This window comes from Bombina bombina, chromosome 5 (assembly GCF_027579735.1).
Source record: "Bombina bombina isolate aBomBom1 chromosome 5, aBomBom1.pri, whole genome shotgun sequence".
In the NCBI taxonomy this organism is placed as follows: Eukaryota; Metazoa; Chordata; class Amphibia; order Anura; family Bombinatoridae; genus Bombina; species Bombina bombina.
This window is the reverse complement of record NC_069503.1, coordinates 131,912,260-131,938,539: the sequence shown is the minus strand read 5'-3', so window position 1 is coordinate 131,938,539 and position 26,280 is coordinate 131,912,260. Positions and strand designations below refer to the sequence as shown.

Genomic DNA, 26,280 nt, shown 5'->3' with positions numbered 1-26,280 from the left:
GCAGACATTATTTTTATGCAGGAATTACACCTAAAGGACCATGAAATAGCAAAACTGAAAGTTAATTGGGTGGCAGAAATTGTCGCCACTCCCTGTAACAGGCGTAAGAGAGGTGTGGCCATTATCATAAATAAAAAGGTTAACTATAAAATCCTCAATCAAGAGTGTGATCAGCTGGGTAGATTTATAGTCCTCCAGATGCAGATAGAGGGCATCTGTTGGACCTTCTGCAATATTTATGCTCCTAACAAACTTGAGAAAAACTTTTGGCAAAAAATCCAGCTGGAACTTACTCCACACTTGGAACAGAACTTGATTATAGCCGGTGATATGAATCTCACGTTATACCCAGAGATGGATAGGTCCAGAGTTAGAGGCTCTCAGACAAATAATAGAGAAGCGAAATTTTTCAGGAATTATATCAAGACGCTAAAATTAAATGACATTTGGCGTCAACAACATCCGGATGCCCGGATATTTTCATGTGAATCTAAGGCTCATAAAAGTTTTTCCCGTATTGATCTGTTCCTAATAAGTCAGCAAGTAGCTAAGCGTCCAATTGAAACTCACATAGCAGACATATTGTTATCGGACCACGCTATTATAAGCTTGCGGGTCTGGCCAGACAAGCGGACTGGAAGTCCTGGGAACTCGTTCCACTTTCCGGCCTATATGAGTCAAAATATACAGTTTTCTAATTGGTTAAACAGAAAGTGGTTAGAATATTGTGACCTGAACAAAGGTTACAATGATAAAACAGAAACCTTTTGGGAAGCAGGGAAAGCCGTCATGCGTGGAGAAATCAAGGGATACATGGTCAAGTTAACACGCAAATTGAAAGCTAGAGAGCTACAAGTGGCCAACCAGCTTAGGAACGCATATAATAGATATCTTCGCTCTCCAAATTCAGTTACATGGAGCGGATACATCTCTGCTAAAAATGTAAGGGAAGATTTTCTCAGGGAGAAATGGGCAGGGGAAGATCTCAAAGCAAGGGCTAAGTTTCAAGGATATCAGGGGGTTGCAGCCAAACATCTGGTTAAATTAACAAAGTTCAGACAAAAGAAAAATACCATAGTAACAATAAAAACTGGTAATAAGGTAATCACTCAAGCGACAGAAATCAGGGAGGCATTCTATAAATACTTTCATAACATATATACCAGCAGTGGAATTGATGAAAAAGCTAAGGCAAAATTTTGGGAAAAAATCAGACTACCTAATATATCTGCAGGGGATCTAGAACAAATTAACGCGGCTATAACAGAGCCAGAAATTGCCAGTGTAATATTAAAGTGCAAATCTGGAAAAGCAGCAGGCCCTGACGGTCTTCCGATCGAATATTATAAAACTTTATCAGCCACAATTGGCATCACATTAAAGAAGCTTTTCAATGATTATTTCCTATCACAGGCCTTAAAGTCTCCTTACTTCACTGACTCAATTGTCACTTTGATATACAAGAAAGGTAAAAAGCCAGAGGATCTAGCGGCATATCGCCCAATCTCCCTGTTAAACCAGGACTATAAAATCCTGATGTCAATTATTGCAGATAGATTAAAGAGAGTTATAGGCAAATTGATACACACAGACCAGACTGGCTTTATCCCGAACAGGAACTCGGTTCGAAACATGAGAAGAGTATTGACAGCGGTGGACCATTTTCACCATGTCGGCCAGCAGAGCCGAAGGGAAGGACATAATAATAAGGAAAAAGATTTTGCCTTAATTACCATAGATGCTGAAAAAGCCTTCGATTCCATTGAATGGAATCATCTTATAACCTCCCTCGAAAACTTTGGTTTTTCGGGTCATTTGGTCGATATGGTGAGAATGGTCTATAGGAAACCCAGGTCACAGCTTTTAGTGAATGGGGATTTAACGCAATATATTACTTTACAAAAAGGAACCCGTCAGGGTTGCCCACTATCTCCGCTCCTATTTGACCTCGCCCTAGAGCCTTTGGCAGTATATCTACGTCAGACAATACAACCAGTCCAGATTGGTAGGGAGACTCTACTCATCTCACTATATGCCGACGACATATTACTTTTCTTACAAGACACGGTAAATTCCATCCCAAATGTTTTGGATATTATCACAGAGTACAGCACATTCTCTGGTTATAAAATTAATCCCAAGAAATCAGAGCTACTATGGGTCAACAAAACAAGGCAAAGTCATAACTATATTTTTAAGGAGGTAAAGGCTATTAATTATCTAGGGATTAAGATCTCTAGAAACCCCAGGGATTGGTATCAATTAAACTTCAAGGAATTCTTTGATAAAATCCAAGCCAATCTAAATAAATGGAATCTACTTTTCCTGTCAATCTCGGCTAGATGTATGATCATTAAGACAATCATATTTCCTAAAATTCTATTTTTGTTGCAAAACTTACCTCTCCTTGTGACAAGGAAAGACATAGTTAAATATAATAAAGCTTGCTCTTTCTTTATTTGGGGGAAGAAAACACCAAGAATCTCTATAGATAAAATGAGTAATTCTAAAACATATGCGGGATTCGCTATTCCAAATATTAAATATTACAATTTAATAGCATTAGCTAAATTTGGAATAGACTGGCTCACTAACTCAGACTACGTAACATATTACAAGCTAGACGCGGAGCTGATTAGACCCTTCAGCCCCCTTGCTATGCTACATTGTCCATATAGGAAGCTGCCCCAGAATGTAGATAGCATGTTAACATTTGCTAATATCATTAAAGGATGGCAGTTATACTGCTCTTTGGTGGGACAGGAATTTCGCGTGTCCCCATACCTACCGATTATCGGGTGTGTGGATTTCCCAGCAGGCTTCAATCACAAAGTATTTTTTGATTGGAGGGAAAAAGGTTTAACCTATTTTTCACAACTAAAAGATGAAAGGGATGGTCAAACACGTACTTTCCAGAGCCTTATAGAACAATATCACCTTCCAACCAATAATTTCTATGCATATCTGCAGGCACGCCATTATATCGAAAGAGCAAATAGAGAAGTGGTAACTGATTGGGGACTGGCCCAAATAATGTCGGGCTTAAAATTATATCAAGCGGGGAAACGGTCAATTTCTTGGTGGTACCTAAAAATACTGACAAATAAGGGGCTGGAGCATATAGACCTGATTAAGGGAAAATTTAATAAATATTTTGAATGGCTACAAGGAGAGGATATATTAAAAAGTATTGAACTTACAGCCGAGGCGACCTCATGTATTAGCTGGAGAGAATCTCAATGCAAAATTATAAATAATTTCTATTTAACTCCAGCCAGAATGGCTAGATGGGGGGAGCCAAAGACAGGGAGCTGTTTTAAGTGCAACCACGTAGGAGCAGACCTCCTACACTGTATCTGGAGCTGCCCAAAAGTCAGGCAATACTGGGCCAAGGCCCAGTATTGGCTGAACCGCCATCTTCAGAGCAAAATTGAGCTGCAGGCAGAACATATTTTTTTTCTTAAGAAGTTGGCTACCACGGGGGACAGACAACTGGTTAATCTAGTCATACTGGTAGCCCGTAGTTTGCTCTTTAAAAAATGGAGACAACGAGAAACCCCCTGTATGGGGGAGGTCACCAACACCATCAAAGCGCAGATGCTCGTAGAAAGGCAGAATCTCAGGGTAGACTCAGAAAAGCAGTTCAAGAATTACTTTAAAAAAATGGGGAAGTCTGATTAGCTCCTGGTCATCAGAGCAGCAGGGCTACTTCCTAAAGCCTTTCCAGAATGCCACGCCATTTTTAAATCTAATTGTAGCTGGGGTACTGCCTAGGTCATGGTTATTAGAAAGGGCCAGTGGTACATACGGGTAGCGCTTTTTTTTTTTTTTTTTTTTTGTTTTCTCCTCTTCTTCTTTTTTCTTTCTTTCCACCGCCATGCTTTTCTCCCACCCCCCCCTTCCCCCCCTTCCCTCTTCCCTCTATGCTTCAATGTTTCAGTGCTATGAGCCCTCGGGACGTTTCATGGTGGTGAGATATTTGGATTCCCAACGAAGCATAAATCTAAATGTATATAAACTAGCACTGTTTTCTTTTTTTTTCACAAAAGTGAGGTTTAGAACAAGTGGTTTTTTCTTTCTTTTTTTTCATCTCTTGGGTAGATACTTAATCCCGGTGAGGGAGTTAAAAACCATGTTATGTATGATTCAAAAATTTGCTGTGATATGAATGTATCTACAAAGATTTATCTTGACGAATTGATTATGTTGTTTTATATCCTGAAATTCAATAAAAGAAATTGAATTGAAAAAAACAAAAAAAAAAAAAAAAAAAAAGACAGAGTAACTGCATTGTCATTAATCACTTTGGAAATCGAAAAGGGGCCAATATAACGGAGAGAAAGCTTTTTACTGGGTACCTGTAGTTTTAGGTTTTTGGTTGACAACCAAACCTGGTCTCCTATGTTATAAGAGGGTGGTTTTCTTTTTCGTAAGTCGAAGTGTCGTTTTTGAGTGGCCTGAGCTTTTTTGATATTTTCCTTTAGAAAATTAAAAGTGTTCAATAATGAGTTGTTTAACTCATCAACTAAGGGAGAACTGGAAGCATGTGATGGTTGGGAATCAAAACTTGGATGAAATCCGTAATTAGCATAGAAGGGAGATACTTTGGTTGTTGAGCTAGTTAGATTGTTATAGGCGAATTCAGCTATTGGAAGGAATTCTAGCCAATTGTTTTGTTGGGAAGAACAGTAGCATCTTAAATACTCATCCAGCCATTGATTGAGCCTTTCTGTCTGTCCATTGGTTTGGGGATGGAATGCCGTACTGTACTGGTGGTTGAATTTCAATGACTTACTGAGATTTTTCCAGAAGCGGGAAGTGAACTGAGAACCCCGATCAGATATGACCACTGATGGTAATCCATGGTACTTGACAACGTTATTTATGAATAGATTGGCAGTTTCACTTGACGTAGGTATTTTATGGAAGGGTATGAAATGTGCCATTTTCGTTAAGGTGTCTATGACAACAAAGATGGTTGTTTGATTCCTGGATGGAGGTAGGTCTACGATGAAATCCATGCCTATTTGTTGCCATGGTCTATCAGGGATGGGTAAAGGCATCAACAACCCGTATGGCAATCTTTTCTCATTCTTTGAGGTTTGACAGACATCGCAGGATTTTACATATTGTTCAATAGCTGATCTCATATTAGGCCAGAAATATTTTCTTTTTATTAAATCATGAGTACGCTTAATGCCTGGATGACCTGCCATAGGTGAGTCATGAAATTGTTCTAATATGGCAAGACGTTGATTTTCTGGGAGAAACACTCGACTAGGAGTGACATGGGTAGAAGTTAGTATCGAAAGGACATGGTTGTTAGGGGAGTGTTCGATAGAATTATGTATGAATCGTTCAGCTGGGATGATAGAAGTTGGAGGGGTTGTCTCCAGAGGTGAGTTATATTGCCTAGAAAGAGCATCTGCTTTTCCATTTTTTTGTAGCTGGTCTGTAGATGATATGGAAGTCAAATCTTGAAAAATACAATGACCATCGGACCTGTCTTGCAGACAGTGTTTTATTATTTTGGAGGTATTGGAGATTTTTATGATCTGTAAAAATGGTGATAGGATGGTTAGCTCCTTCTAGAAGGTGTCTCCAGAATTCTAGAGCTCTGCGAATAGCTAACAACTCTTTATCCCCGATAGTATAGTTCAACTCAGCAGATGTCATGGACTTAGAATAGTAGGCTATAGGATGTAAAGGTTCCTTCAAAGATCTTTGTTGTGACAAGACCGCTCCAATAGCGTAATCCGATGAATCAACCTCAAGAACGTAGCGTAGATTGACATCAGGAAAACGTAGTATAGGAGCTGTTGTAAAGCTTTCCTTGAGGTGGTTGAAGGCCTTGGAAGCTTCAGAGTTCCATTCAAAAGCTTTGGATATACAGGTAAGTTGTGTAAGAGGTTTGACGATGGCAGAGAAGTTTCTGATAAATTTACGGTAGTAATTTGAGAATCCCAAAAATTTTTGGACTTCCTTTTTGTTTTTTGGGATAGGCCAGTTTGCTACTGCTTCAACCTTCTCAGATTGCATTTGTATACCTTGGGGTGAGATAGTATATCCAAGGAAGGAAATAGTTGTTTCATGGAAGGCACATTTTTCAGGCTTGGCATATAATTTATGGATCCTTAAACGAGAAAGAACCCATCTTACGTGTTTTATGTGATCTTCGATGTTAGCTGAGTAAATGAGTATATCATCCAGATATATAACCACGCACACATCCAGCAAGTCTCGAAAGATATCGTTGATAAAATGCTGGAATGTGGCGGGAGCGTTAGTAAGTCCGAAAGGCATTACTAAATATTCGAATAAGCCGTAACGGGTTCTAAAGGCCGTGAGCCATTCGTGTCCTTCCTTAATTCGGATGAGGTTATAAGCCCCTCTTAAGTCCAATTTAGTGAAGATACAAGCTGAAGACAATCTTTCAATCAACTCGGGAATCAAGGGTAGAGGGTACCTATTTTTAACGGTTTGTTTATTTAATTCTCTATAGTCAATGATTGGACGGAGTGTGGAATCCTTATTGGTGACAAAGAACATCCCTGCCCCTGCAGGGGATGTAGAGGGTCTAATGAATCCCTTACAGAGGTTATTCTGAAGGTAGGTTTTTAGATGATTGAGTTCAGGCTGGCTCATAGGATATAGATGTCCCACAGGTATAGAGGCACCGGGTATGAGTTGGATGGGACAATCGTAAATCCTGTGAGGGGGTAGATGTTCTGCTTCTGTTTTACTGAAGACATCCTGAAAATCTTTATACTCAGGAGGAATGGTCTGATTCTCTGAAGAGGAATGAAGAACAAACTGGTTAGGGAAACAAGTAGAGGTACAGTAGTTAGAAGAGAACTGTATTTGTAAATCATTCCAGTTTATAGTTGGGTTATGCAACTGTAACCATTTTACCCCCAAAATAACAGTAAAGTGAGGAGAGGGTATCACATTGAAAGATATGTTTTCAGTATGCCCAGTATCTGTTACAACCAGTAAAGGGATGGTGTGGTGTGTAATGGGACCAAATTTTATTATAGACCCATCAATAACTCGAACTGAGACGGGTTTAGATTTTTCAATCAAGGGAATTTTATTTATTTTAACAACACCAAGATCTATAAAATTCCCAACAGCTCCTGAATCCAGGATTGCACTGGTCTCCAATCTTCTATGGTCCCACTGTAAAAGAAGAGATAGTTTGCAATAAGGTTGTGAATCACTTAGGTTAGTAGATGTATTAAGGAACATGGACTTACATTTTCTGGTTTTCTGTAGAATGGGACACTCTCGGACAACATGTTTTGAACTGGCACAATACATACAAAGATGATTGTTTCTTCTGCGAATTCTTTCTTCAGGTGTCAGAGGCCCACGTAACATTCCTATTTCCATTGGGGTGGTCGTAGCACTGGGGGTTGAGCCAGAGGCGGTGTATGTCTCAGCCTTATATCTGGGCTGGTACTCAGGAGTCATCCTTTCTGCTTTCCTTTCCCGCAGACGTCTATCAATCCTAGTGGCGAGCCGCATCAGGGCTTCCAGGTTATTTGGTAGTTCCACTCTTGATAATTCGTCCTTGATATTTTCGGATAAACCGAGGCGGAATTGGTTTCTTAACGATATTGCACTCCATGAGGAATCAGATGAATACAACTTGAACTCCGTAATGTATTCTTCTACGGGCTTTTTCCCTTGTTTTAGATTCCTCATTTTGTACTCAGCAGTAAGTTGGACATCTGTATCCTTATAAAGTTCATCCATTGCCTGGAAGAAGCTATCCAAAGATCCTAGGAGGGGGTCGTCCATCTCACACAGATGATCCGCCCAGATTCTGGGTTCCGATCTTAAGAAGGATATGGTAGTCATGACTTTAATCCTGTCTGTAGAATATGTTATAGGTTTTAGGGAAAACAATAATTGACAGGCATTTTTGAAATACCTATAGGTCTTTCTATCTCCAGTGAATGGTTCAGGTACAGATGCCTGTGGTTCAGGTACTTGATCAGACTTAAATTTTACTGATTCCTTTATGATATCTTTCAAAGTTCTATTTTCGATCTGTAGCTCTCTTATAGCTTGTCCCATCTGATCGACCTTCTGGGACAGGTTATAAACTATTTGAGGCAATTCACCTGGCTCCATGGTTTATGGCTTAGTATTATGTGATGACGTTTAAAATTACCACATCAAAAACAGAATAAAGAGATTGGATCTCAACTGGTGAATAATTTTCCTCAAATAGGTTATATGTGTCACAGCCTTAGTTTTTATGAATACTATAGGGAAGTATCGTTTTACTGAGGTTGTGGTAGCTTTATATGATAAATCTTGGAAACTCCTCTGGATAATGTTTTTGAGGAGTTCTAGGAAAACAGTGAGGTAAGGTATGCCAGCCTTAAATGAGGTATTCAGATTAGCCAGTAGTCACATATTTCCTGTAATATACGAGACAGTAAGTTATGCAACAAGATAGTATAATGCTGACTCAAGGTAAGCTTCCTTTTCCTAGTAATTCAATTGCAGTGTCTGACTACTTATAATAAAGTCTTAAATAAGTAGCAGGTAAACTTGTTATTACCTTGATCCTCCGAGTTGCTGCAGCGGAGAGAGTCTGTTTGCTTCTGAGCCGTACGGCACTGGAGAAGGCGTCACCACTGAGTTGTTTCTTGAGTGACAGCGGAGTTGTGTGCCCAATGGAGAAGGAGCTTCCTCGTGGAGGAGTTTGATTGACAGTGCAGCACCGTGACGTCAGATCAAGCTGTGCGGCACTGTTATTAGAACTAAGAAATAAATGGTGAGTTTGTAAACAACAGGTTGGCTAATAAATCAAAGCTTCAATACCTCGATAACATATTCTTATATCGCTGCTGTAGAAGCAGTAAGTTTGCGCTGCTGTTAGTCCGTGCAGGGAAGTTCCGATTCTGATGGAGGTTAGCTTGTAACAATAAATGAGGACAGCAGAAACAAAGTAGCTAATTACTATAATCCAAATAGTAACAGTAGACCATCAGTGAAGCTGGAATCACACTGAGGATAGTTTGTATAGATAATTCAAAGTAGAGTCGAATGTAGCTCAGGTAGACAGCTTGCTGCTTGCGAGCAGTAAACAAAATACTAAGCACTGATTTTAGGTGGCGGGAAGAATTTAAAGGGGAAGCTGAATAGTGGTTGGTAGAGATTTAAAGGAGCAGATACTTCCAGGATCTGATCCTGACATCGGGGCAGGGAGCTGGGGAGAGGAGGCTAGTGGGGGTTCCTTCTTTCTTTTTTCCTCTTTCTGCTTTTGTCCCTTCCCTCTTTTTTTTTTTTTTCTCTGTCTTTTTTCTGTCTCTTTGTTTAGTTATTTACGTTAACTGTTTGTTAATCCACTAGAAAACTATTCCAACAAGTGTACTCTGTTTAGATATAAAACCACTATATATATATATATATATATATATATATATATATATATATATATATATATATATATATATATATATATATATATATATATATAGATAGATATTTGCGCCATTCTTATTCCAAGGTCATAGTTGAAATCTATAATTGGGCTAGGATAGGTTTTGTGTATGAGTAAAGTTTTGATTAAGGATGTATTTTGCAAAGATGTAATCCCTCTTTCTAATACAGATTGCAGTGTGTTACCTACTTACATTTATTGTTAAATGAGTTTTAAGAAACCGTTGGTTTAATATGAAGTGTTTATTTGGGTGAAGAAAGAATACTTTGTATGGTATTACCATGTTTTGTTTTGTTTTGCTATATCCAGGTGTTGTAGAAAATTTTAACGGTAAAAAAAAAAAAAAAGGGTAGAAGAAAAATAAAAAATAAAAAAGGGGAAAAGAAGGAGAAAAGAGGGGAAAGGAAAAAGAAAAGAAAAACATGCTGTATTACAATGTTTTATTATATAATTTACCCTGCGAGGTATGCTGAGATATTAATTTTGCCCAACTACAATTGTTGTTCACTGTTGGATAATAAATAAATATGAAAGAAAAAAAAAAAAAAAGAGTGTGTAGAATGTGCCATAATCCACAAAGGAGGTTGCTGACCTGTCTCCAAGTAAGTAAGAATGAGACTCTGTAACCAAAATAAAGAGACAGACAATGCCTTCTGACCCTTCCGTCTACCAGAGTACAACACAAATAGACTAGAATATTGACAAAATCCTTTGTAGCTTGGAGACAAAACTTCAAAGCCCTAACCCTAGGTTATGGAGTAATCTTTCTTTTAGAGAATTTGGGGTTAGAACAAAGATCGTACCACAATCTCCTGATTAACATTTTCTGGTGAAATTACTTTAAGCCAAAAAACAGAACTGTGCATAAAACAGCCTTATCTTGATGAAACACCAAGTAAGAAGGATCACGTGATAAAGCCGACAACTCAAACTCTTCCAGCCGAGCATATGGCTAAAAGGAAAAAAACTTTAAGATTAGAATTCAAGGTCAAGATCATGCATGGGTTCGAATGGTGGGTACTGAAGCACCTTAAGGACCAGATTAAGATTAAGGAGGAGATCAGACCAATGGTCTAATTTGAACAAAAGCCTGTATGAAAGCTTGAACGTCAGGCAAACAAGCTAGTTTCCTGTGTAACAAGACTGTCAAGGCAGAAATCTGCCATTTGAGGCAACTGGCAGAGAAACCCTTATCAAGTCCCTCCTGCTTAAATTCCAAAACACAAGGTATATTTACCGAATGCCAGGAATAACCTCTTTTGGAACACATAAAAAGTTAATTTTTCCACACCTTGTGGTAAATCTCTTGTAAGTGGTTTACGAGCTTCAATCCAAGTCTTAATCCCAGAGTCTGCGATCTCCTCCTGAGAAAGAATCAACCATTCATTCAATCTCCATGCAGTTAAACTGAAAGACTGCAGATTTTGATGCCATGGAGCAGCACTGGACATCCATACCAGGTCTGCATAGCAGGTCTTCCGTGGCCATGCCGGGGCTATGAGGATGGCTGAAGTCCTCTCCTGCTTTAGACCACCAACCTCTGAAGAAGAACAATTAGTGGAAAGATGTAAACCAACCAGTGCTGCCAGAGTGCCGTCAAGGCATCCACCAGCTCTGCCTGGGGTTCTCTCGAACTGTACCGAGGAAGTTTGTGAATCAAGCAAGATGCCATTAAAGTCTATCTGCAGCCATCCCAAGAGACCCTCCAACCTGTTGAAAATTTCCTGATGGAGAGAACATTCACCTGGATGAAAGGTCTGATGACTTAGATAATCCGCTTCCCAATTGTCAACAACTGGAATATGAATTGCAGAAATGGCACTCTAATGCCTGTCCACCCAATCAGGATCTGCAAGACTTTGTGAATCACTAATGAGCTTTGTGTGCCAATAGATGGTTTATATATGCCACAGTTGTTATTTTGTCAGTCAGTTGAGGCCAAAAGTGAAGAGTTCTGAAGACAGCCCTGGCCACTAGAATATAGTTTGGTAGAAGAGCCTTCTGTGAGGACCAAATTCCTTTAGATCTGCAATTCTCCCCTACTGCCCTCCAACCCGATAGGCTTGCATCCGTGGTGATTATCTGCCACTGTGGTCTGAGAAAGGACTTGCCTCTGGACATATAAATTGGAGATGTCAACCAAGAAAGGGATCTCCTCATTAGCTGATTCAACTGAATAGTCTGGGACAAGTCTGAAAGGTCTCCATTCCACTTTCTCAGCATGCAAAGTTGTAGGGGTCGCAGATGGAACCTCGCAAATGGTATGACGTCTGAACCCGTTACAATTAAACCTATTACCTTCATTCACTGTGCTACGGATGGAGACTAGGTAGATTGAAGCCTCTGACATGCTGCATGTGGTTTGAGTTTGCAGTGGTCTGTGAGAAAGTGTTTAATCTCCTCTGAGTCTATGATGACTAGGAAAAAACATACCATTGTGATGGTTATTTACGTGGCCAAGAGCTCCTTGACTTTCCATCCATGAGAGCAAATGAACCACATTAGCTTCTCCTTATGAAGATAGACTAAAGGTTATGATGGAGCTTGAACCAAAAAATCATCCAAATATGGGGTCACTGACACCTCTTGAGCCCTGATCACAGAAAGGAGCGCTCCTAAAACTTAATGATTCTCTAAAAATGCAAACTGGAGAAATCTGTGATGATCCGGGTGAATTGGGATGTGTAAATAAGCATTCTTCATGTCTATAAATTGTCATGAAAGGACCCAGTACAACAAGAGGAAAGATAGATCTGATAGTCTCCATCTTGAATGAAGGCACCCCCAGGGATCTGTTCAGAATCTTTAGATCTAGGTTAGGTCTGAAAGTTCCCTCTTTTTTCGGAACTATAAAGAGATTTGAGTAAAACCCCAATACCTGTTCCAATTACTCCCATAGCTGCCAGATCTTTTACACACTGCAAGAAGGCTGTCCTTTTTTCTGGCCTTTTTGAAACATGGGACAGTATAAACCTATCTCATTGTGGACGAGATCTGAAACCTATCCTGTACCCTTGGGACACTATTCTCCAGAACCCACTGAACAGTGTTGGCCAAAGCATCCCGAAAAAGGCTTAGTTTGCCCCCCTACCGGAGCACCCAGAATGGGGTCCGCAACGCCATGCGGATTTATTGTCTGTTCAAGGCATCTTTACTTTAAGTATCCTTCTCATCTCTCTCTTCCAGGAACTGTCCATTCAAGGATTAATTAATCTTTACAAAAATCTCTATCTTTGCCCTCTTCTTGACAAAGAACTACTGGGAGAGAGGGAAGTAGGAGGGATACTTAAATTTCTGGTGTGGGTGTCTTTCCCTCCTCCTGGTGGCCAGGTGAAGTATTTCCCAAAAGTAAGGTTGTAGACTCTCACAACCATTAGAAAGAAAAGAGCTTTACTAGATATATAAATTGAAGACCAAAACCCCTTGTGGTTTAAAGTTAGAGTGGGATCAGAGTTATTTTATTGACCAATGATGTATGTATATATTTATATATTGTTATAATGAGATTATTTATTTTGCTTATTAAAAGGACCAGTCAACACATTAGATTTGCATAATCAACAAATGCTAGGTAACAAGACAAAGCAAAAGTACTTAGTCTGAACTTTAAATGAGTAGTAGATTTTTTTTATAACAAATTTCAAAGTTATGTATATTTCCACTCCCCTTGTACCATGTGATAGCAATCAGCCAATCACACATGCATATACGTATAGTCTGAATTCTTGCACATGCTCAGTAGGATCTGGTGACTCAAAAATTGTAAATATAAAAGACTGTGCACATTTTTTTAAATGGAAGTAAATTGGAGAGTTGTTTAAAATTACATGCTGTATCTGAATCATGAAAATGTAATTTAACCCGAGTGCCCCTTTAATATCCTCATTGATTTAACACTTTAAGCCTTGTTTATAGATATAATATATACACATGTTTTTTTTAATACATTTTTCCCAGTTTGTTTGTGTCTAAGATTGTTTCAAGCAATTTAATGTCATAAATTTGTCTGTTTTAACTCCTTTATGTGTACTGCAGGTGACATTGTTTTTATTGATGCATACTAAATCAGCCAATCATTTTAGAGATTGAGCCAAAGAGATTTGCTTTGCTCTGATTGGGTTGTATACCCCAATGTTTGTTTATTAGCCAAACGTAGCTTTTTAAAGATGCTTGTGTTCACTGTACAGGTAGCCCTCAGTTTATGCCGGGGTTAGGTTCCAGAAGGAATGGTTGTAAATCGAAACCGTTGTAAATTGAAACCCAGTTTATAATGTAAGTCAATGGGAAGTGAGGGAGATAGGTTCCAGGCCCCTCTCAAAATTGTCATAAGTAACACCTAATACATTATTTTTAAAGCTTTGAAATGAAGACTTTAAATGCTAAACAGCATTATAAACCTCATAAAATAACCACACAACACAGAATATTTAATTAAACTAAGTTAAATAACACACAACACAGACTTCACTTGCATTTTTCAGCAAACAGTTCTTTCTATGCATTCCAATCTGGACTGATTTATAGACAGGAAGATCTTGTTCCTTTGAAATCTGCTCGATAGCTCAGGTCTGGTTAAACTGATTAATTTCAGCTTGCTTGGCTTTGCTGCAACACAAGCGGACAGCTCCACCTACTGGCTATTTTAATAAATGCACTGCTTCTCAATGCTTTTCAATAGCAGTCACATGACTGGAAGAAAAGGTTGTTATTCTGAAACGGTGTAAATTGAACCGTTGTAAAACGAGGGCCATCTGTATTCAGTCAGACAGCACACGATAAGGGATTACAGAGATGTACAATACAGAGAATATAAGAAACACATTATGGGCTTGATTTATCTAGCTCTACTCCCCCCTTTGACTGCAGGTTCGCACAAGCGACCCTGCAGTCAGTATTTATCAGGCAGCAGTCATCAGACCAGGGAGATTGAGAGCTCTTGCCCACTTGTGATTGGCTGTGAGCGGGCTTGCATGCTGGCGTAAAGGAGCACTTGTGTGCAATGTTAAATGCTGGCAGCGGATTAGTGCCTGTCAGAGAAGAAGCCGGGTGGGCAGGGGCGAATATGTATGCCCCTGTCTGCCACGGAATGATAAATGTAGCCCATTATGTGATAAAGTAATTATGCACTGTGATGCCATCCATATAAAGTGAAACAAGACAGGGATAGAAGTATCAGCTTCTAATAATCCAGAAGGGAGACATGGGCCCAGCAAGTCTGAGAGCAGCTTTATCCTCCCTTTGGTCTCTCTGCAGCCTAAATTACAACACCTAGATTATGTATTGATCATTCCATTGTCGCCCAGTTAAATAGTGTCCTAGTGGGCAAGTGAAAAGTATCTAAACCAGTATGATCTCTGCTCTGCAACATCTAAATGGACAAGAAATTCCTTCAAGTAATTCTTGTGAGGGGTGTCACTGCCCACAAATAAAGCAACTGAGGTCTGCTTATCAGGCCCAGGTGCATACTGACATGTACTTCAAAATAAAATAAGAAAGGCTTTATGAGAACTTTGTTTTCATGCTAAAATATTTAGAACATTTATAAACAAAGCTCTTTCATGTGCAAGATAACAGTTCTTAGCACTTAGTGTCCCTTTAAATGAAGAGCAATTACATAGCTTGATCTAATAATGAGGAAAGTCATCCAAACAAAACTGTTTCTGCAACAAACGTACTGCAGTCTCAATGTTGCCATGGTGACAATATAATTGTGGCAGCATCCCCAGTGCAGGAATGTTGCAAAGAAAATTGGTGATGGGGGATCCCTTTAACTTCTTTGATGACATCCAAGATTCTTATATCAGGAAGTCATTGGGGGGCAATCTAAATACAATTGCCATCACTCTTGTCTGATTGTGGTCTCTGATCTTGAGACCACAACATTCTGCTGAAATATTGTGATATACAAGAGCCTATCACTTATCAAGTGAAAGAAGCACTTGGGAGTTGTACATAGGAATATATCCAACAATGCATGAAGAGCAGACCTCACATGGCTACCCAGATGCATTACTATATGGCACAGATACTTGATGCCCCAAAACAGAAACTCACTATCCTGTCACTGTGTCGTCACTTTCTGAGGCACTAGCTACTAATGAACATGTGTGAAAGTTCACAGGGTAAACTTATATTAGCCTCCAATTGGCTGATGGCTGTCACATGATACAGGGGGGGGGGATAAATATACTTTATAGTGTTAGGACCAGTCTATTTTGGGACACCTTGTAAGTGGTGGCTGGCTGAACAGAATATATTGTGTGACGAAGATCCCAACTTTATTTAAAAATTTATAAAATATTAAGCAGGCAATTTTTTGCAGCATTTAAAAATATGTGAAAAAATATGTGGTCTTATGCGTTTGGATGTGCACCAAGTTTTTGTCTCATACTTATTTTGGTCATTTTGGCAGCACTCCTACAATATGTGTGCTAATATATAAAATGTTTTTGTTAGGTGTTAGCCTCTCATTGGCAGATGGCTGTCACATGATTCAGGGGGGGCGGCAAATGGGGGGTTATAAATATGTAAAAAAAATAAAATCTATGGCTCGTTTGAAATTCAGAGTAAGTGTTACTGCATTGTATTTATTATGCACTTGATAATTATGCAATTCTACTATATTTAGTGGTCTTTAACTTTTCACTGCATTGTTAAACCAGGGCTTGACAAATGTTCACAATCTAGGAGCCAGATCGAAAATCTAGGAGCCAGGGTGTTTCTTGAGCATCCATACGATGTCAATATAAACATTTAAAGGGACAATCTACAATAGAATTGTTATTGTTTTAAAAAGATAGATAGTCCCATTCCCTTTATTACCCATTCCCCAGTTTTGCATAACTAACAGTTATATTAATATACTTTTTACCTCAGTGATTACCTTGTATCTAGGAACCTTCTTCCAGCCCCCTGATCATATTATCAATGTCTTAAATTTAGCATTGTTTTGTGCTAAATCTTAAATAACCCCCTGTGCCTGAACTCAGTGTTATCTATATGGCCCATGTGTACTTTCTCTCTCTGTGTTGAAAAGAGATTTAAAGGACCAGTAAATACAGCAGATTTGCATAATCAACAAATGCAAGATAACAAGACAATACAATAGCATTTACTCTGAATTTCAAATGAGTAGTAGATTCTTTTCTAACACATTTTAAAAGTTATGTATATTTCCACTCCCCCTGTACCATGTGATAGCAATCAGCCAATCACAAATGCATATACGTATAGTCTGCACATGCTCAGTAGGAGCTGGTGACTCAAAAAAAGTGTAAATATAAAAGACTGTGCACATTTTTTTTAATGGAAGTAAATTGGAAAGTTGTTTAAAATTACATGCTGTATCTGAATCATTAAAATTTAATAAAACCTGAGTGTCCCTTTAAAAAGCATGTGATAAGAGGCAGCCCTCAATGGCTTATAAATTATCATATGAGCCTACCTATGTTTAGTTTAAACTAAGAATACCAAGAGAAAAAAGCAAATTTGATGATAAAAGTAAATTGGAAAGTTGATTGAATTTACATGTCCTATCTGAATAATAAAAGTTTAATTTTGACTAGACTGTCCCTTTTAACAAATGCAGGCACTTTCAATTGTTTTTTTTTTTTTTGTTTTTGTTTTTTAACAGTCAATGCAGACACATTGTATTTTATTTCTAAAGACACTTTCTCTGCTACAGAACCTTAAAATTCTCTGATGAGGAACAAAGGCTGAAAAGTTTTCTTAGACTTATGAAACAACACAGTAGGAATGTCATAAATTAAGTAGTTTTCTGTATATCAGGAATCAAACACCCACCATAGATATTGCAATCTATATCAATTGACTCACATTATCATACAAATATACAAAATAACTCTCATCCTTTAATCAGGATGATGTTAAACTGTGATAATTAAAAGGGACAATTTTCTTTCATGATTCAGATACAGCACATAATTTTAAACAACTTTCCAATTTACCTCTATTATCCATTTGTTTCATTCTCTTGGACCCAAGGCAGAACACTGTGCGAGGTGCAATTCATAGCAGAAACTGTGCTGTGTCTGCAGAAAGACTGGCTGTGGCAGTAAAAAAAAATAATTTCCCTGCACTTTTAATTTCAACCTTCAGGTGTCACTGTTCTGTTCTATCTCAGCGTAAAAATTTACTACGTTCCTCTCTCTTTAATTTCCTCCCCCTTCCTGAACTCCAGTGCGGTACAGGGTAATAGCACATTGCAGAAAAGGTAAGTCAGGGCTTAACAAATTTATACTAGGAGTCTAGGAGCCAGATTTTGTTTTTTTAATAAGTGTGTGTATGTGTATATATGTATGTGTATATATATATATATATATATATATATATATATATATATATATATTATATATATATATATATATATATATATATATATATATATATATATATATATATATATATATATATATATATATAAAAATATGAGAGACACAGAGACAGAGAGAGCTCATGCACACCGAGTAAGGGCAAAGAATGCAGCAACAATGGTTCCTCAGAGACACTGCAGAAAAATTTTCACTAAAAAAAATCTTGGTATCCTTTATAGCAGACTACAGCAATGCACGACTGGGAGCTAGCTGAACACATCAGTAAACCAATGACAAGGGATATATGTTCAGCCACCAATCAGCAGCTACCTCCCCAGAAAGTTGTTTAAATCTGTATGACCTATCTGAATCATGAAATAATCTTTGGGGGGTTCATGCCCCTTTAAGACCTTTGTACATACATATAAAATCTTATATATACAAAGACGTATCAGGACACAGGGACCCACGGATCATAATAATTTACTTCTGCTCCTAATGTTTTGTTTTATTCAACTTATTTCTCTATATAAAATCCATCCCTGATCTTAGAACCGTGTGCATTGTTCTGCAACCTCTCCTATACATTTGTAAAGCCCTAAACTGATACTCGGTTATATCCAGACGGAAATACTCTCCCCATATCACACAGCGCTCTCCCTAAATAAAGCACGTGCTTTGGCAACACTGGTGAGCAATCTGTCATGTCAGCATGGGAGACAAATACAGGGGAAGGGAACAGCACAAAGCTGCAAACCAATTTCTCTGTGTTAGAGCATTTCAGTATTGCACTATTACTTCAAAGGAACTTTAATGATGGGTTAAACACATCATTAAAGCCAGCTATGATGGACAGTACACTGGTCAGATCTGGACCAGTAGTTCATTGCTGGCCTGGAGCAGACTTTAAAGGGAGAGTCTAGTTAAAATTAAACTTCCACAATTGAGATAGCGCAGCAATTTTAAGCAACTTTCTAATTTACTCCTATTATCAATTTTTCTTTGTTCTCTTGGTATCTTTATGTAAAAAAGCTTTAATGTAAGATTAGGAGCCAGCCAACTTTGGTTCAGCACCTGGGTAGCGCTTGCTGATTGGTGACTAAATGTAGCTGTCCAATCAGCAAGCGCTACCCTGGTTCTGAACCAAAAATGAGCCAGATCTTAAGCTTTACATTCATGCTTTTCAAATAAAGATAGCAAGAGAAAAAAAAATTTGATTATAGGGGTAAATTAGAAAGTTACTGCTCTATCCGAGTCATGAAAGTTTAATTTTGACTAGACTATCCCTTTAAAGGAGTTTAAATGTATTCAGAAAATATTTTATGTCATTTAGGCAATATTTACATGTCATAAAACAGACTAACTTATTGGGAGGGAGTTGTAATTTTTAATAATTTTATTTTTTTAAAATATTGATGAAAAAGTCTGGATTTCAGAATAATTCTGGCTTTTGGAATTCCAGATTTGAGGATTTGTATCTGTATTTCAAAAGGACCACACAAAAAGTTAAAGGGGTCATTTGTAAATAATTTCATACAATCCATCAAGCAAAATTGATGAGTAGAAACAAATTAAAAAGGGAAGATTTTACCATACAAAGTCCCTTTAATGCTATGTTTAGACCTTGTTCAAGCAAAAGTGCACGTGCATTTATAAATTGCTCCTATTTTCTAAACCATTTTAATACGATTAGAAAACTGCTCAAGTTACAAGCAAAACACTGCAGGAAAAGATGGTTAAAGGGACATAAAACCCAGTTTTTCTTTCATGATGCAGATAGCGCATACGATTTTACACAACTTTATAAATGACTTCTATTATCTAATTTACTTTGTTCTCTTGAAATCATTTGTTGAAAAGCATACATAGGTAGGCTCAGAAGCAATGCACTTCCAGGAGCTAGCTGGTGATTGGTGGCTGCACGTATGTGCTCACAGTCGTGCATTGCTGCTCCTTCAACAAAGGATACCAAGAGAATGAAGCAATTGTGATAATAGAAATACGGTGCAAAGCTGTTTAAAATTGTATGTTTTCTCTAAATCATGAAATAAATATGTTGGTTTCATATCACTTGTGATAAACTATAAGAAGCAGGCAAGTCACAGGGCGTTCACACAAAAGATGTGTAGTCAATGGAAAAGAAAATATGGCAGCTAATTTAAATGGGACCTGAATATCAAAATTAACTTTTCATTGTTCAGACACATCATGCAACATTAAAGGGACAGACTAGTTCATGCCCTATAGATAACGTTGTGCTCACTCCCGTGGAGTTACGTATGAGAGGGCACTGATTGGCTAAACTGCAAGTCTGTCAAAAGAACTGAAATAAGGAGGCAGTCTGCAGAAGCTTAGATACAAGGTAATCACAGAGGTAAAAAGTATATTAATATAACAGTGTTGGTTATGCAAATCTAGGGAATGGGCAATAAAGGGATTATCTATCTTTTTAAACAATAAATTGACTGTCCCTTTAAGAGACTTTTCAGTTTCTTTCGCAATCAAATATACTCTTGGGATCCTTTAGTGAAAAGCATGCCTTGGTAGGCTCAGGAGCAGCAATGCATTACTGGGAGAAAGCTGCTGACTGGTGGCTACACACATATGCCTCTTGCCATTGGCTCACCAGATGTGCCATCTAGCTCCCAGTATTACATTGCTGAACGTTATATGCCAGCAGCTGTACAATAAGAAAATGTTCTAAAATATTAGTGCATTTTATTTTGCACTTTTGTGTCCCATTAAACATTTTTTAATGCATAAACCTATTTAAAGGGAGAGTCTACTCCAAAATTGTTATTGTTTAAAGATAGATAATCCCTTTATTACCCATTCCCCAGTTTTGCATAACCAACACACTGTTATATTAATATAGTTTTTACTTCAGTGATTACCGTGTATCTAAGCCTCTGCAGACTGCCCCCTGATCACATGACTATTTATCTATTGACTTGTATTTTAGCCAATTAGTGCTGGATTGTGCACAACTTCACAGGCGTGAGCACAATATTATCTATATGGCCCACATGAGCTAGCACTCATGTTGTAAAACGCAAATAAAAAGCATGTGATAAGTCTTTAGTGGCTTAGAAACAGGCAGAAAATTAGATGTTTAAATGTTATAAAGTACATGAATATAATAATGATGGTTGTGCAAAGCTGGGGAATGGGTAGTAAAGACGTTATCTATATTTTTAAACAATAACAATGTTGGTGTAGACCGTCCCTTTAAAAGGGAAACAAGTCAAAATTAAACTTTCATAATTCAGATAGAACACAATTTTAAACAACTTTCCAATTCACTTGTATTATTCAAATGTGCACAGTCTTTTTATATTTACACTGAGTCACCAGTTTCTACTGAGCATGTGCAAGATTCACAGGATATATGTATATGCATCTTGTGATTGGCTGATGGCTGTCACCTGATGCATTAGGAAGGAAAATGTAAATGAAATGTGTCTACCACTCATTTGCAAAACTAAGTGCTTTTGCGTTGTCTCTTTATTATGCATTTATTGATTATGCAATTCTATTGTGTATAGTAGTCCTTTAAGAACAGCTAGCTTTGATTAAAAACATACCTAGGTAGGCTCAGGGGCAGCAATTAACTACTAGGAGCTAGCTGGTGATTCGTGTGCACTTATATGCCTCTTGTCACTAGTTCCCAGTAGTGCTTTGTGGTTGACTTTAACTATGTGTTTAAAGCATTTGTATGTGGTTAAAAAGTCATATGCAAGCAATTGTGGTATGAAAAAATGCTGTAACACATTACTGCATTTTGTTCTTGCACTTTTATGTCCATATAATACAGATGACAACTGCCTAATGTGTTTAAATGATAATTTTTTAATTTGCAAATAATTGCAATCTCTGATGTGAGCTAGAAAAGTTAATATCATTTTACATAATGTTATAAATAGCCAAATAGCTCACTGAAATCATAAATTAACATTTTGTTTATCTGATTCACATTGTACACAAGTCTCATAGTTTAAAAAGCCATAACCACAATCTGACAGAGATAAAGGGACAGTAACGCAGGAGATTGAGAGCTAAGCAGACACCAGAGACAGGTGACAGATTTGTTTCACAAACACAAGAGGGCAGACATGAGGCGCTGCTTGTATAAACAGAGTCTTGCTTCCTTTGTGCCTGATGTATTACATCTGTATTTTTACAGTAATGTGATGTGTTGTGTTTTATTTCACACTGCAGAGAAGCAGAGTGTGTTGAAAATTTTGACATAGATGTATGGTCAGAGATGGACAGAGATACTCCAGAGAGAAGGCAGACAGAGTTGCATGAGAAGCAGATATACAGAGCAGACTTTGGAATAGATGAAGGGAAAAGAGACACAGAAAAATGCCAGAGGCAAGAAAACGAGGAACAGAGAAAGACAAAGGATGGACACACAGTGGATATAGACAGAGATGCAAAGGATGGGAACAGGCACAGCAGACAGACTGAGCGCAGAAAAGATAGAGACATGGCCAAGACACACTCACTAGAGGTATACAGAGACAGACACGGCCAAGACACACTCACTAGAGGTATACAGAGACAGACACGGCCAAGACACACTCACTAGAGGTATACAGAGACAGCCAAGACACACTCACTAGAGGTATACAGACACGGCCAAGACACACTCACTAGAGGTATACAGAGACAGACACAGTCAAGACACACTCGCTAGAGGTATACAGAGACAGACACAGTCAAGACACACTCGCTAGAGGTATACAGAGACAGACAGCTACACAGCCAAGACTCCCTTCACTAGAGGTATACAGACACAGGCAAGACACACGCACTAGAGGTACACAGAGACAGACACAGACAAGACGCACTCACTAGAGGTACACAGAGACAGACACAGCCAAGACGCACTCACTAGAGGTACACAGAGACAGACACAGCCAAGACGCACTCACTAGAGGTACACAGAGACAGACACAGCCAAGACGCACTCACTAGAGGCACACAGAGACAGACACAGCCAAGACGCACTCACTAGAGGCACACAGAGACAGACACAGCCAAGACGCACTCACTAGAGGCACACAGAGACAGACACAGCCAAGACGCACTCACTAGAGGCACACAGAGACAGACGCAGCCAAGACGCACTCACTAGAGGCACACAGAGACAGACGCAGCCAAGACACACTCACTAGAGGTACACAGAGACAGACGCAGCCAAGACACACTCACTAGAGGTACACAGAGACAGCCAAGACACACTCACTAGAGGTATACAGAGACAGCCAAGACACACTCACTAGAGGTATACAGAGACAGCCAAGACACACTCACTAGAGGTACACAGAGACAGACACAGCCAAAAAACACTCACTATAGGTACACAGAGACAGACAGCTACACAGCCAAGACTCACTCACTAGAAGTATACAGAGACAGACAGCTACACAGCAGAGACAGACACAGCCAAGACACACTCACTAGAGGTATACAGAGATAGATACAGCCAAGACACACTCACTAGAGGTATACAGAGATAGACACAGCCAAGACACCCTCACTAGAGGTATACAGAGATAGACAAAGCCAAGACACACTCACTAGAGGTACACAGAGACAGACAGCTACACAGCCAAGACTCACTCACTAGAGGTATACAGACAGCTACACAGCAGAGACACACAGCCAAGACACACTCACTAGAGGTATACAGAGACAAACAGCTACACAGCAGAGACACAGACACAAGACTCACTATAGGTATACAGAGACAGACAGACAGCTACACAGCAGACAGAGACAGACACAGCCAAGGCACACTCACTAGAGGTATACAGAGACAGCCAAGACACACTCACTAGAGGTACACAGAGACAGACACAGCCAAAAAACACTCACTATAGGTACACAGAGACAGACAGCTACACAGCCAAGACTCACTCACTAGAAGTATACAGAGACAGACAGCTACACAGCAGAGACAGACACAGCCAAGACACCCTCACTAGAGGTATACAGAGATAGACAAAGCCAAGGCACACTCACTAGAGGTACACAGAGACAGACAGCTACACAGCCAAGACTCACTCACTAGAGGTATACAGAGACAGACAGCTACACAGCAGAGACACACAGCCAAGACACACTCACTAGAGGTATACAGAGACAAACAGCTACACAGCAGAGACACAGAGACAAGACTCACTATAGGTATACAGAGACAGACAGCTACACAGCAGACACAGACAGACACAGCCAAGGCACACTCACTAGAGGTATACAGAGACAGACAGCTACACAGCAGAGACACACAGCCAAGACACACTCACTAGTGGTATACAGAGACAAACTGCTACACAGCAGAGACACAGAGACAAGACTCACTTACTAGAAGTATACAGAGACAGACAGCTACACAGAAGACAGACACAGCCAAGGCACACTCACTAGAGGTATACAGAGACAGACAGCTACACAGCAGAGACACACAGCCAAGACACACTCACTAGTGGTATACAGAGACAAACTGCTACACAGCAGAGACACAGAGACAAGACTCACTAGAGGTATACAGAGACAGACAGCTACACAGCAGAGACAGAGACAGACACAGCCAATGCACACTCACTAGAGGTATACAGAGACAAACAGCTACACAGCAGAGGCACAGAGACAAGACTCACTTACTAGAGGTATACAGAGTGAGACAGCTACACAGCATCGGTCAAGACACACTCACTAGAGATATACAGAGACAGACAGCTACACAGCAGAGACAGACATGGCCAAGGCTCACTCACTAGAGCTATACAGAGACAGACAGCTACACAGCAGAGACAGACACAGTGAAGACACAGCAAAATCAACCAGGAGTGACAGAGACAGAAGAGACACACAGAAGGGACAGAGATACAGCAACATAACTCAGTAATTACAGAGACAGCAGAGTCACAGCAAAACTAGCAAGGAGGGACAGAGACAGCAGAGACACACAGAAGGGACAGAGTCCCAGTAAAACGAACAAGGAGGGAAAGAGAGAGCAGAGATACAAAAGAGACAGATACACAACAACATCACTCAGGAATTACAGACAGCAGAGTCACAGCAAAACTAGCAAGAAGGGGCAGACACAGCAGAGACGCAGAAGGGACAGACACACAACAAAACTAGCAGACAACCCGACACAGTAAAGACAGAAACGGATCAGAAGACACAAAGAAGACGACAGCAGCAGCAGAGACGCGAATTGGGCAGAGGAACAAGAGACTGACAAAAGCAAAGCTAGAGATGCCCAGAAGGAACAGAGCTCAGACGCACACGATGGTCAAACATCAGAGAGAGACACGCTGGACGTCACGAAGCATTAGTACAGACCCACAGGCTGGCACGGTGCCCCCTTACCTGAGCATAGTCCAGCAGCTTCCCCGTGTGTGCCAGGAGCTCATTCACACTCAGTCACGGAGCCGGGGGCGGGGCCTCACACAAAAGCAGCCAGCCATGCAAGCTAGTTCACGCCCCGCCACTGAATACTGCATTCTGGGAAATAGAGTCCGTAGATGGTGTTCAGCTATCATTAAATTGACCAATTATTTATTTTAACTACAATTACCAACATGCCAAGCCCCTTTACTAAAATTAAAAGTAAATATAAATATGTGGTGTAAAGCAACTTAAAGGGATATGAAACCCAAATTTTTCCTGTTTTAGAAAAAGCATGCAATTTTGAAACAACTTTCCAAATTCTATTATCTAATTTGCTTCATTCTCTTGTCAGCCTTAGTTGAAAAGCATATCTAAATAGGCTCAGTAGTTGCTGATTGGTGGTTGCACATAGATGCCTCGTGTGATTGGCTCACCTGTGTGCATTGCTATTTCTTCAACAAAGAATACCTAACGAATGAGGCAAATTAAATAATAGAAGTAAATTGAAAAGTTTAAAATTATATTCTCTATCTGAATCATGAAAGAAAAATTTAGGTTTCATGTCCTTTTAAGCAAGTATGAAATAATTTTGCCTTAACATTTATAAACACCAATAAGTGCGCAAATGTGTCATATGCATGAAAATTATGTTGACATTTAAATATAAAAGTGCAGCAGGTGTGCAACTTCACACTAACTGTAGGTAATGAGACAACCTGCATGCCAGCTGTGCCCAGTCATTGTATGAAATCATAATACACTGCACGGAAATACCAGGGGTACATATTTATTGTGTGCACAAGCATAACTAAACACTGTGCTCATTCACTGCCTATAACCATACCTGTAAGTCTATCATCTCTTAGGTCAGGGGTCAGCAACCTTAGCACCCCAGATGTTTTGGGGTGCCAAGGCTGCTGACCCCTGCCTTAGGTGTTTGTGTCAGTCTGTATATCCTGTATATATACAGGAGTACCTCAGAAATATAGTGTGTTTGCTTCCAGACCACTGCAATAAAGCTAATATCGCAATTAGGCGAGTCACACAAATTATTATGTTTACACTATACTGTAGTCTATC

General features: G+C 39.2%; 1 protein-coding gene across 1 annotated transcript in view; it reads right to left on the bottom strand.

Moving 5' to 3' along the window:
• Window positions 1–25,239, bottom strand: part of LOC128660081 (zinc finger protein Xfin-like) — a 50,504-nt gene extending 25,265 nt beyond the window's left edge. Inside the window, exon 1 of the mRNA XM_053713695.1 lies at window positions 25,180–25,239. The gene's annotated coding sequence lies outside the window, so the exon portion shown is untranslated. The remainder of the gene's footprint in view (window positions 1–25,179) is intronic.
• Between the last annotated feature and the right edge of the window lie 1,041 nt (window positions 25,240–26,280).